The sequence below is a fragment of the Arvicanthis niloticus genome, chromosome 7 (genome assembly GCF_011762505.2).
Source record: "Arvicanthis niloticus isolate mArvNil1 chromosome 7, mArvNil1.pat.X, whole genome shotgun sequence".
Lineage (NCBI taxonomy): Eukaryota > Metazoa > Chordata > Mammalia > Rodentia > Muridae > Arvicanthis > Arvicanthis niloticus.
In genome coordinates, this window is record NC_047664.1 from 20,121,480 (window position 1) to 20,135,388 (window position 13,909).

The window sequence follows — 13,909 nt, forward strand, 5'->3', positions numbered from 1 at the left end:
TCCAAATATCTGCGGATATTAAGGATATATGCCTTAAGAAGGGATCAGAAAGGGTGGACATGGTGGCATATGCCATAGCATCGAGGAGGCAAAGGCTGGAAGATGGCTGCCAGGTCAAGACCAGCCAGGCAAGACTATGTAGCAAGACCCCAGTTCAGAAAACAACCAAGCAAAACAAGACAGGTGAACTCAATGTAGGGGGCAGAGGGGCAAGCAGCAGATGATTCCTCTGCACTGGGTGTGTCTAAGCTAGCAGTGTCTTGCCTCATAGGGAGTATGTGTAGTGTTAGACCACGTCCCTCTGGCTGAAGGTCTGGACAATACCCCGCTGGACAGGATAGAGAGATAACCCACATAGTTGCGTACTTGAGGCAGGAGTGAGTCCCAACTGACTAGGGCAGAGTTGCTGCAAGAGTAACCTTTAGGAGGAGGGGCGGGCTGGGTGGAGAGAGCCCCCAAGCCTGTGAGAAGCTGGTCCTTCCCGAGCTAGGCAGTCTTGGCCTGCTCTCAGAGTAGGCTTCAGAGCTGAGTCTCTCTCTACTGTCTCAGCCAGCGTGCAGGCAAGCGCAGCAACTATGACTGCTCCTCAGTAGGCCCTTTCTGTGCCAGCACACAACTTTATTTACAGGATGGCTGTTCTTGGCAGCTTTCTCCTCCTCCCCAGACTCTTTTCCTACTTTGGAGTGTTTGGCTCTATTTTTACCCAGAGATGGGATGATTCTCGTGTTTGAAAATAGCTGCCATGGAGAGGATTGTTGTGGCTGCTGCTTTGGCCCCGCCAGGCAGCAGTCGTCCATCCTTCCGTTTTTTGACAGATGTGCCTAGGATGTGGGGTGGAAGTGGGGAGTGGGAGGAATGACAAGTGCCCCTGCGTGACTTGCCGGCAGCCTGTGACATGAAAGCTGCTCTTTTGCATAATTAAATGGGGCTAGTGAAGTTACAGGCACCCTTTAGGGACCTGAGGGTGAGAATCAGGGCCATGAATCTCTGGAGCCATTGAAAGGGGAGGCAGTAAGTAAGGCATGGGAGAGCCTTTGAGCCCTTGACCTGTACTGTCCTGGCTTCCAGGTATGTGAGCTTTCTGGGTTTTTTGTTTGTTTGTTTGTTTGTTTTTTGTTTTTTTGCCTAAGCTAGCTGAAGTGGATGTTTTTGGTCATGACTGAGACCACCAGAGCCCAATCCGTTTCCTAAGTTCTGGGTTGATCCAGCTGTGGGTGCCTCAGATTCCTACCCCAAGATGTCCGAGTGAGGACAGCTTGTGACCTTGTTCCTGGGTCTTGGAAGAGACACGGATGTACTTGCAGTAAAAGCAAAGAACATAAGTGGCAAAAGATAGGAAGCCATGGGGATGCCTTTCTCTCTCTTCAGGCTCCAGGATGAGAAGACCCAACTTCTCACAGGTTTTAGATGATGCATCCTCCGCTCCGCACGATGCTGGCTTTACAGCATGCGGCAAGCGGGAGCGCTCCACAGCTGTGATAGCCGTAGAGGCTTGCATCTGATCTCAGAGGAGAGCCTGTGAACATGCAGCAGGTTGGAGTCCCTGTGGGTGTTCCCTGAAAGGGCAAGGCAGGAAGCTGTGCGAGCAAACCGGGTTCTAGATGCCGGAACACCCGCCAAGAGAAACCACACGCGTCCAGCAGTGCCAGCCAAGAGAGAAGCTATGCAGGGTACAAATGAGACTGGAAGACTTGGTTTCGTCCATGAGCTCTGAAGGCTGGATACAGGTACAGGACGTGATTTTTGCCCCACTTGGGTTGGCCTTGCTTTGGTATTAGGAATGTTTACTCTGTATATCTTGAAAGCATGTTAAGTGACCTTTGGCTTCTACAATTCAGGTAAGAGTTTACCTTGAGTCCCAGAGGACACTCGATTCTGGACTTTTGAACAATGCTGGAACTTAAAACTGGGGAGAGTGAGCACATTTTCATTGTGAAACAGATATGTGGGAAGCTGGGACAGGATATTTCAGAGTAAAGAAGAGTGCTTGCTCGTCACCTTGACAAGGGGCGGCTTCAGGATGGTTAATCTCCATTACCAAGTTAATTGGGTTGAGAAGGGCCTTTGGTGGTTAATAAAACAGATGTTCAATTCATTATGTGTGAGGTATTTCCAGAGGTTACTATATAGGGTGGGGGTGGGGCAGCGGGGGAGGGGGCTGAATGTGGTGGCACCATTTTGGAGTTTGGGATCACAGATAAAATGACAGGAAAATGTAGAAAACCAGCTAGTAGGGCTGGAAAGATGGCTCAGAGGTTAAGAGTACTTATTATTCAATTCCTAGCACCCACACATAGCAGCTCACAACTGCCTATAATTCTAGCTCCAGGTGATCTGACGGCACCTTCTGGTCTCTGTGGGGACCTACACACTGATGTATACAAACACATGCAGCCAACACACATACATATAAATAAAAAAAATAAATCTAGGAAGGAAGCAGGAGGGAGAGAGCGTGGAAGGGAGAGAGAGAGAGAGAGAGAGAGAGAGAGAGAGAGAGAGAGAGAGAGCCACCCACAAAGCATTCCCCTCTGTGTCCTGCTGCATTCTCCCTTACTTTATTTTTTGTGATATATTTTATCAGAGCAATAAAAAAACTATCGAAAGTTATATCCTAGTAAATTTGTATTAGAATAACGTTTCATTGAGCCTAAATCAATAAAATGTATATGGGTTCCAATTCCAAGTCTTGAGAAAGGGTATCACACTGATTTAAATTCCTCCTCTTACACCAGGAAGCTCTGAAGGACCACTGAGCATCAGAAGTGTGCTTTTACTGTGTCTTCCAGGACGGGATGAACTTTCTATGACCTTCCTAGTGCTATGTGGAGCAGTGGATCTTGCCACCAGACAGAAAACTCGGGAAAGTCACCAGATTCAGAAACCCCAGTACTCTCATACCTGAGGACAATAGGCATTTTCATCTACTCCCGACCAGGTTCCTGTCCTGAAACATGTGACCAGGACACGCCATGGAGAGGATTGTGGCAATCAGTCACATAGAGGAAACACCCGAAGCCCCTCCACATGCAGATGAGGCATCCCTAACATCTCAGACCAAGCCAATAGAAAGCATCTGTTTGTAAACCCCAGCCCACCCTAAAATGTATGTGAGACCCTATCCACAGGGAATAAATTGCACAAGCTATTTCATTAAAGACCGTCTGAGAGTGCCCCTCTGATACAGCCGAAACACTCTGGGGAAGAAAATTCTCTCCTAAAGCTTTCATCGTTGAAAGCTGTTTCAGCCTATCGCAGTCGCTTCCTGCTCAGTGGCCCCGACCTTGGCTCCTAGCTGCCATCTAGGCACCACATCCCACTGGCCCTTTACGCCCCCTCAGCCCATAGTGTTCCAAAGTAGCATCCCAAAGCCTGCCAGGACTCTGGAGCAGCAGCAGCTGTGGAAGAGCGATCGACTTCCCCTTCCCTCCAGAGAGCACAACTCTTTGGCCAGTCCAGTACACAGACCTGCAGTGCTAGTGGCAAAGCAAAGGCCCAAGGTCTCATCTGACACTAAAACTGCAGTCTCTGACTCCATGACACCATGAGCTCCCCTGCCTGCTCATTAGATGGTTGCTTGGAACCAGGGGTGCTGTGTGGGACGGACCATAGTAATGTCCTGGGCATAGGTGGTTTCCTGTTCCAGCAGTCCAAGGTTCTCTAGGTGTTTTTCACAATGTCATTTAACAACTTGACAGACTGATTTTGAGTTTAGCTTGTTCTCCCCTGGTTTTTATGTGAAAGTGGGTAGAAAGTTCCACAAGGGCCCAAAGGTTGTTTCTGGCCAGGGACCAGCCCATAACCAGCGAGCTCGGTTGGTAGTTGCAGAATGAACAAGCGCTGTGTTGTTTACAGAAGAAAGATATATGTGAGTTGAATCGATGGTGGTTTAAAACTCCTACAGTGTTTCCTAAGATGTTGCACTAATCACACAGACTGACTTAGTTTCAATCTAGTTATTTGTTCTTGAGTTTTCTTGAGAAAGTGAATGAAAAATCCCGTAGGGGCAGGCATGCTCCCTCCTAAGATCAGTTCCAGCCATCCCTTGTTAGTAATTGGCGATCGATAGGTGATCCTTGAGTGAGCTTGGTGCTATTTGTTGAAGAAGTTAGGTGACAGACTCCCTCCATAGCAGCGAGGAAGGAAAAGGAGGGACACATCTGTTCCCTGGCATCTCACTATTGTATCCTTTCTGTCTACCCTGTCCCATTGGTGTGCACGAGGGAGCTGCTGGTGAAGGGTGGTTAGCTGATGGTTAGCTGTGGACCCTGGTCTCTACCTCAGGAGCTTCTTCAAGCCATCGTTCTCCTGGATTCTAACTTCAAGCTGCCCCTGCTTTGCTTTGGTGTCTATCACATATTTCATGATTCATTTTGAGACCTGGCTCTCAGCATGAACCGTTGCATTACAGTCTGGTACTTGTTCTTCTGCCAGGTGAGGGAGTTGAAATTATTTCTGGAGCTTGCTGGGACAGTACGATGTCAGAAACATAGACAAACACCTTTGTCTCTACACCACATCGAAATGTATTTAACAGTAAATTCACAGGTATATTAGCTTCTTTGGCAGTGATTTGCCAGATTTTCCTGCCCGTCTTGATTGCCCTGACCAAGGAGCACACAGGTTCTGAATTCCAATCTTAGTTCCTGATACTAACATAAATCATATAGTAATACATCTCAGTGTATGTACATATGTTGGTTACAGGCCACAGAGGGTTAGGACCCTGCAGAGTTTCAGAAGTCAGTTAGAAATGCTGATGGGGTCTGCTGGCCTGAAACAGGAAACGCAGATGAAGAGGCTGCTGGATGGGGCAGAGTTAAACACAAAGCCAGGGTGGCATCTTCCATGAGTTTAGCAGTAGACTCTAGGTTACTCTTCATAGTCTCTCTTGGTGATTCGTCGACAGTTTTGACTCCTTTACATAGAGGAATGGATGTCTATCCTCAGTCACCACACTACACCCTATTCCTCATCTTTACTCCTGGCCTAGCACTGAGGCCTTCCAGCCCCTGCAATCCATATGTGGAAACCCCAAACCTTTCACTCCGTATGTGGAACTTTGGTCATGGCTAGACAATGTTCTCATCTCTCCTTCACCTGACGTTTCTCCCACATCTGTAGAGATTCCCGCTAAGGTATTTCTGTCTTTCTAGGAAATAGTGACATGGCACTGGAAGCACATTGGAAGAGTAGGGTCCTGGGAAAGCATCTATAACAAACCACCTGACGCTCGAAAGTCCCTAAAGATGCATAGCTCCTAGTTCAGAGGAACTCGACAGTGACCCCAGATTTACAACAGTGTAAGATTACCAGTGCTGAGTTGTGAAGGTCAACAACCTCTCTAAAACATCTGAGAAGAAAGGCTGCAAGCGTTCTTCACTGTAGAATTGGTGGTGAGCTCTGGGTGCAAGTGAGACTCTCGCTTGGTGTATAATAAGGTGGAAAGAGCACCAGCCTCACCCCCCTCCAATGTGGCGTCTCCTTGGCAGGTTCTTAGCCTCAGAAATAAAAAAAGATTTAGAAACATGTAGAAGGAAATTTGCAGACAGTGTCACTCAAATCTGAAACACACACACACACAGAGAGAGAGAGAGAGAGAGAGAGAGAGAGAGAGAGAGAGAGAGAGAGAGACAAAACAGGTCAGATATTCTTTGTTGCTGTCAAGGAATGTCTTGCCTTTGTTAGAGGTCAAGAGGCAGTCTTTTTTTGTGAGGGAAGTCTGCAAGAGATTGCTTGTGGTGGGGAGTGTCCTCCAGAGAAAGAGCGAGAAACTGTTGGGGAGGTAGGCTTAGGGTTTAGGATAGTGTCTGAAAACCAGATAGGAAAGAGAAAAACGAGGGTTGTAGAGATGGCCCTGTCAGTAAGGGAACTCAAGTTTGCTCTCCAGCAACCACATCAAAAAGTGGAGTGTGGTGGATTGTACCTACAATCCCAGTCCTCAGGAGGTGGGGTCAGTAGCATCTTCTGGGCCAGTGACCTCCAGGTTCAGTGAGAGACGTAAAAGTAGAGAGAGAGAGAGTAGAACATTGGGTGACATCTGGCCTCCACACAGACATACACAGAGGACTTCCAGCACAATTAGCATCTGCTAGAGAAAATACTTCCTTCATACGTAGACTTTTGTTAGGCTTAAGTCAGGGTCTATTCAACCTTCAGCAAGGCCTCATTTCAATACCACACATTTTCGTGGAATATTGACCCAGCTTCTGGCAACCAGATGATCCATGGTGTTATCACCTGCTATCCTGTCAGGTCTGTGGGAAGCCTAACCTCTGGCTCATGCTCTACTAAAGGGAAAGAAAATGGCCATTATTCGAGGAGACACAGACCTCATGTCATCCCAAGAGCCCTAGCTCTGAATGAGACACAAAATGTCTGGGATATCTTGTTTTTGAGATGTAGCCCTGACCGGCTGGAACTCACTGTGTAGATCAGGCTAGCTACAAACACACCTACTGAGCACCAGGATCAAGGCGTGAGTGAGTTGTTATGCCCAGCAAAACCTAAGCTTTTAGACCTTGGTGAGTGAACTAAGGTTTGCTATAAAGTGCCAGTTTTCTCAGCTAAAACATTGTCCTCACAAGGACTGTCACATGACTTCCTAGAGTGAAGAGACACCAACAGACCAGAGTGCTCTGTCCAGCTTGGCAAGCCCATGAATTTATTGGGTTTAATTACAGGGTAAAACTGCACTATCAGCATGTCCCAGTCCCAGCATGGCTGACTCACAAGCCGTGTTCCGCTGTCCCCACCCTCTGTTAACCTTTCACCTTTTGGACGATCAGGTACCACAAGGACCACATGCACCTGGCAGGGAAGAGTTGTGACTAGACTGTCCTGTCAGGATCTACCCTTCCTCCCGGGAGTGTTAGCAGCCTAGTTACCACAGACTTAGCTATCACCTGCACTACTCTGCGCGTGACATTTCCCAGATCGTGTTCTAGGAGCCCTCCCTTAGGTCACCACAGCAGCTCAGGGGAGCAGTCTGTGGGCTTGGCACAAAGCCTTGAGCTACTGTGGGGTGTTAGCATTGAGCAAGGGCAGGGGCAAGAGGCAGAGCTCCCCACTGTCGCCTACAGCAGCCTTCAGAGTTCTCCCAGTCTCTTCGAGGTTTCAGCTTGGGCCTGAGATCTGTGGCTTTGGGTCAGAAAAGGATTTCAGGACTAGTCAGTATGAAGGAGAGTCGGGGGTTTAACAAAGACGCTATAATATAGAAAGAGAGACACAGAAGGCAAACATAGGCGTGTACTGATCTGAGGGGCACCTCACTGCCTTTACGATAGTCATGTATAGGATTCTTGAGCGTTCGAAGCTATCATGTTTAAAGGGTGCCTAATGAACCTATTTCAATGACAGACTGGTTCCTGAGGGCCACTGGACAGGATAGCATTTGATAACACCATGGGTGACCTAAATGCCAGAAACTAGGAGATCTTTATTGTAAGCAAATTCAACAGTCTGGTTGATATTCCCAGAAAATGTCTGGTAGAAGAAGGAGGCTCTACTGAAGGTTGAATAGACCCAGACCTTAAGCCTAATGAAGGTATGCACATGAAGGAAGTATTCTCTCTAGCAGATGCTAATTGTGCTGAAATTCCTGTTTCTTACACAGCAAAATGCTTCACCAAGACTTGGATGAGGCGTTTCTTTTCCTTCTCAAGCCCTCTAACTTTTCCTGTCCCCCTGTCTTGCCTCAGTGGGAGTAGAGCTCATGGACCCCAGTTCACAGCTTTCAGCTCTACCAAGGCTCCTTGATGTCAAAAGATGATGGAACCAAAGGGAATTGAGGGATGGGTGGCTCAGAGGCCCCATGTTCTGCTCCTAGCATCCACTACTGCCTCCGACTCTCAGTCCTGCTCTCTCTCTCTCTCTCTCTCTCTCTCTCTCTCTCTCTCTCACACACACACACACACACTTAAAAATAAAAAAATTATTTTTTTAAAAAAATACATCTTTGCAGTCCATTTCTTACACCCTGTATTGTAACCACTCAGCAGATTTACCTGATGCTATCTACTCTAGAAGGCCCTGCCGCAAAGGTGTCTGCAGGTCTCTTCCGATGTCTTCCTCAAACGTCACTTCATTATCATCGTCATCACTCTACGTGCATGATGCCTGTCTTGGGGAAGGCATGTTTGTGGAGATCATAGGACAGCTTTGTGGGGGTCAGTGCTCTCCTCCCACCTCTACAAGGATCCTAGGGATTGAACTCAGGTCTCTGAGTGTGCCTTACACGCCGAGCCATCTTGCCCACTCTGCAGCTTTCTAACTCGAAAGTACAACTTTTAACTTTTCCTGGTGTGTATGTGTGTATGTGTGTGGGGGCAGAGGCATGCAGGTGTGTGTGCTCAACATCAGATGGGTCATGAACAAGTCTTTACTACATGTGACCCCTCTCCTGGGTGAATTAGTGACTTTCTGATTAGGTGAGAGAGTGCACAAGCCATGTGGATTCTTACTGGCTTGGCCTTGTGATTCAAAACCAAACAAACAAAAAATTGTGATGTGAAGATCACTTGAGCCTGTGAGTTTGAGACCAGCTTGGGCATCATAGAGATGCCTGGTGCCAGATTATACCCACAAAACCCAAAGTATTGATTTTACGTTGACAATTCTCCCTATGCAGGAAAATCCCTGATAACTTGTGTAACACACAGCCTAACTCTGTAAGTCTGTGATGTATGAGCTGACTTCCTTCAAAAGCTATGTGCAAAGAGGGCAGAGAGTAACTTCAAAGATTTACGACTTTGTTTTTATGTTTATGGATGTTTTGCCAACATGTATATATGTGTACTGTGTGCATGCCTGGTGTCTCCAAAGGCCAGAAGAGGATGTCAGATCCTGTCGTGCCCCACTCAACCAGCAAAGAAGACGCTAACAACCAGATCCTTCTCAACAGCCTTTATTGTAGAAGCGCTTCATCATTCTTCCAGGGAACCCTGAGTGCCCAGGGCGAGCTGCTTATATACCCTCAGCCCTGGGTGGGGAAAGTGCGTGGAGGTACTCGATTGGTCAGAATTGCAGTGCCTCATTAGCATACCCCGCTCAGGAGGGGTTGGCACCAAAACTGAGTTGGCCCAAGGGTGATCGCATGCGCAGTGCACTTGTTTTCCAGTAGATCATACCAGAAGCTGGCACCATCTTGACCAGCCGAGTCGGGTCAGCGGCCTACAAGATCCCATGGGACTGGAATTGTCAGTTGTGAGCTGCTCCGTGTGGGTACTGGGAACTGAACCTGTATCCTCTACAGAAGCAAGGGTAACTTTACAGTGGGTATTTGACAGACACCTACCTCCTTGATAAGATGACCAAGGACAGTGTGGTGGCGTGTACCTCAAGCCTAGCGCTAGGGAGACGGGAACTTCAGAGGCAGGCAGATCTGAGTTTGAGGTTTCACGACAGTCAGAGTTATACAGAGAAACCCTATCTTGTGTGTGTGTGTGTGTGAGAGAGAGAGAGAGAGAGAGAGACAGAGAGAGGAAATGAAGTTGATATGTAAATGAGTCATAGTGCTACCTAACCTCTGACCTCCTCCCCGCCCCCGCCCTGGCTCACTCCCTCTGTCCATGCCCAATCTCCCTTTCCAGGACACAAGAACATAGAGATGCTGCCAGGCTCCTCTGGCAAGGAAGGAGGGAAGGAGGGAAGAAAGAAAGAAAAAGAAGAGAGAGAAGTGAGCCTCTGTCAGTGTGATGAAAAGACTTTGTTCCAGTGGTTTTCTTCCTTATGGTCCCAGACCTAGTTCTATTGCGTGAAAACTTTGGGCAAATCTCATTTGAAGACTAATCTTAAATTACCTAGCTAGAACTCATCAAAACTATCAAGGTCATAAAAAATGATTCATATATGTATGTATATATGTATACATGTATAAGTATGTATGTATATACAAATACTGATAAATAAAGTGTTTTGGGGAAAAAATGAGAAAATGGAGACACTGTCATATCCAAGTGAAGCTAAAGGAGACTTGGCACTATCATGATATTGCATCCTAGGTTAAATCCTGGAACAGAAAAAGGTTAGATACACACCAGGCACTGCAATGGAATGTGGACTTTAGTTTATAATAAAAATGTCCCAGTGTGAAGAGTGGAGGAGAGGTCAAGAGTTCTGAAAGGCATTAAAAACCCTATGACAGAGGCTGGGAGATGGCTCAGAAGTTAACAGCCCTTTTCTCGCCAGCAGAGGACCTGGGTTTAGTTCCCAGTGCTCACATGATGGCTCACAACTGTTTATAACGCCAGTTTCAGGGGTAAGGGGCATGCACAAACACTCATGCAGACACTCCCACCAACACATAAAATAAAACAAACTTTAAAAAAAAACAATAATAAAGAAGTGAAACCTGTGGCAGAGAGGAAGACTGGAAACCTCCCTCGGAGGAAGTGTGGTTGAAATCAAGTGAGTCACGAATGTCACCCAACCTCTGACATTTCCCCCAGCCCTGGGCCTCTATCCACGTTTGCACGCCCAATCCACCTTTCTAGGATACAAGAACATGTGGCAGGCTCCTCTAGACTTTGGTGTTCACAGTAAACATCACACTGTTCCTTTAGTTAGGATAACTGTCCTACAACTATGACAAAGAGGAACCTGTATATAGGACATGGGAGATTTGTATTGTTTTCATTTTTATTTATTAAATTAATTAATTTATTTACATTCCAATGTTGCCTCCCTTCCCTGTCCCCCTTCCCCCTCCCCTTTGCCTCTGAGAGGGTGCTCCTCAACACCCCCCATGCATCCATCCACTCATTCACACCTGACCTCCCCCACCCTCCTGGGAAGGACCTTCCCTGGAGCATCAAGTCTCTACAGGATTGGGAGCATCCTCTCCCACTAAGACCAGACAAGGCCATCCTCTGCTACGTGTGCTGTGGGCCATGGACCAGCCTGTGTGTGCTCTTTGGTTGGTGGCTTAGTCTCTGGGAGCTCTGAGGAGTCCGGTTAGTTTATATTGTTGGTCTTCTTCCTATGGGATTTGCAATCCCCTTCAGTCCTTCTCCTAACTCTTCAATAGGGGGTCCCCAACCTCAGTCCAATGGTCCAATGATTGGCTGTATGTATCTGCGTTTGTCTTAGTCAGCAGTTGGTAGAGACGCTCAGAGGACAGTCATTCTAGCCTCCTGTCTGCAAGTACAACATAACATTGAGTAATAGTGTCAGGGTTTGGTGCCCGCCCATGGGATGGTCTTTCCTTCAGTCTTTGCTCCATTTTTGTCTCTGTATTTCCTTTAGACAGGAACAATTCTGAGTCAAAATTTTTGAAAAAGGTGCAGGATCAGGTATAGGGGGCAGGGAGACAGGAGAGAAGCCCAGAGGGCCAGGAGAATGAATGGAAATATGCAGCTAGGGGGGCAGAGAAGAGAGGGAAGAGAGGGGGGAACCTCTAGAAAGTCTCAGAGACCTGGGATGAGAGAAGCTCCCAGGACTCAATGGGCAATGACCCAAGCCAAAATGCCCAACAGTAGGGAGATGGAATCTCAAGAGACCACTTCCAGTAGATAGACAGGGTCCCCAGTGGAGACATGAGGCCACCCACCCATCTTCAAAGTTTTTGACCCAGAGTTATATTGTTTTTATAATAACTCAAGACTATTTTATAAAAACGGTTTGGAGAGATGGCCCCGCAGTTAAGAGTACTGGCTGTGCTTACAGGAGACAGATTCTCAGCACCCATGAAGGGAGAGTCACAGCTGCCTACTCCAGTTCTAGGGGAGCTGGTACCCTCTTCTGGCCACCTCAGGTAACTGCACTCATGTGTGCGTACACATACATACATACATTAAAAAAGAAAAAACAAATAAATTAGAGTACATGGTTGTAGCGACATGGTGTACAACCCTGATTTTAATTCCACATTGCCATGTGGTCTTCATTCTGTTTTGTCACATGACTCCACCTAAGCTTCCTTCCTACTGTATAAGGACAGGAGGTGTGCAAAGCCACTAATAGTACTGGCCTGTACCTAGGCACTTCCTGTGTGCCAGACACTGTTCAAAACACTTCCCCCAAACAACTTGTTTAATTCTCCCAACCCCGTGAGGAAGAGCGTTGATTCCTATGTGTGAGACCCCTGTTTCATCATGATTCTTTCTCTTTGTGGTCCAAGCTGGTCTCACACCCACAGCATGGCTAAGTATGACCTGCCTCGACCTCCCAAATGCTGGGAGGACAGGCTTGGCTTCCATGGTGATTGAATAAAAATTGTTCATGCGTTTGAACACGTGAATCCCAGTTGGTAGAACTGTTTAGGAAGGATTAAGAACTATGGTCTTGTTAGAGGTGAGTTGCAGGGGCAGGCTTTGAGGTCCCAGAAGCCTCCCTCCGCTCCCAGGGCGCTTTATGCTTGAGCATCGAGATCCTCGATCTGCACTCTGCACTCGCAGCTGCTGCTTCAGCTCCCTTCCTTCTCGGGCAGCAAGCTCAGTTAAACTCTCTCTTTTATAAGTTGCCTCAGTGATGTTTTATCACAGCAATAGAAAAGAAGCTCTATGGTCACTACATCCAGCTTTCTTTCTTTTTCTTTTTTAAATCAGGGTTAAGACAGTATCTCACCCTATTTCATCCTGGAACTCACTGTGTAGCCCCTGATCAATGACCTTGAACTTGCAGTGAACCTCCTGCCTCAGCCTCCTATGCACTGGGATTACAGGCATAATCCATAATGCCTGACTCAGGTAATTACTGGAAGGGTGTCTCCTGAGTGTGGAAGTCTCACAGCCTGGTCTGAATCCCACTGCTGTCACCACTGGTTGAGTGACAAGTACAGTCAGTCCCTCTCTGGACGTTACTACTGGTCTGTGGACAGGATGCTACCCACCAAAGAGAGAACAGAGCAGAAAGCATACAGGTGGTATGTTTACCTCTGGTTTATTTTTTTATATACTGGTCATTCTTAAATATCCTCAAAACAAGCTCCGGGACTGAGAACCCTGCTACAGAGAGTCTGCTCGTGCCCCTTCCATGCCTGGCTGTTCCCCCCTCCTCTCTCTCACTGAGATTTGTTTAGGGGTCAGAGGTGGCAGAATAGGTCAAGGAGGGAGTTACCCCAGCAGCCCCGGGTGTGAGATGGTCCTGGAGACCCAAAGCTAATTGCTAACTTGCCACCTGGTCAGTTGGAGAGCAGGGCCAACTTAGCTCTGCTGCCGGAGGTAGAAAGGTACAGGTGTGTGGAGGTGACAGGCCAGTAAAGTCCTTGCTGTGAAGAGTTAGGACGTGAGTTTACTTTTACATACCAGCACAGGAGTGAGAGCCAAAGCAAGCCTAGAATTCCACAGCCAGAGATGGAGACAGGGATATCCCTGGGGCTTGCTGGCCAGCTCCTAACCAAATTGGTGAACTCCAGCATCAGAGAGATGCTATTTTTGTTCTTCATTTGTTTCTTTGTTTTTTGTTTTTTCCTTTCTTTCTTTCTTTCTTTCTTTCTTTCTTTTTTTAATGTCCATGGAGATTAGACTGGTAGACTTGTATTCATACCCCTGGTCACCTTTATAGACCTTACCTGTCAAATAGGGACACTGTCTAAGAACTACAAGAGCTAGTTAGTTCCTGGGACAGTACCTAGCAGGAGACCTGGCATGTACCGTTCACTTGAATCTTGGATGCCTGATGTACGTTGTAACTGCTTGGTCCCCAATCGATAAAATGATGGTTATGTGTCAGTGTCTTGTCCCTGGTTCAGGTGAGGTGCCAGGGAGAAGAACTACACCTCCAACCTCCCTGGAGAGCACAGTCATCATGACTGCTCTAGACTTTGATATTTTTATCCCTGTGTTCTCTGACTCTTAGGTCAAGGGCCTAAGTTTAATCTTAGGTCCATTCCTTAGAACTATGTATCTTGGCAGCTGGCCTCTACCCCTTCCTAATTTCCTTGGATACCACAGATCAAGGATAACTCACC

At 47.2% G+C, this 13,909-nt stretch overlaps 1 long non-coding RNA gene across 1 annotated transcript; it reads left to right on the top strand.

Annotated features, from left to right (window-relative positions):
- The first annotated feature begins 1,717 nt into the window (after positions 1–1,717).
- LOC143443035 (uncharacterized) lies at positions 1,718–3,158 on the top strand. The gene is made up of 2 exons (XR_013111722.1): positions 1,718–1,838; positions 2,790–3,158. It is a non-coding gene; the product is annotated as an uncharacterized LOC143443035 (long non-coding RNA).
- The last annotated feature ends 10,751 nt before the right edge of the window (positions 3,159–13,909 follow it).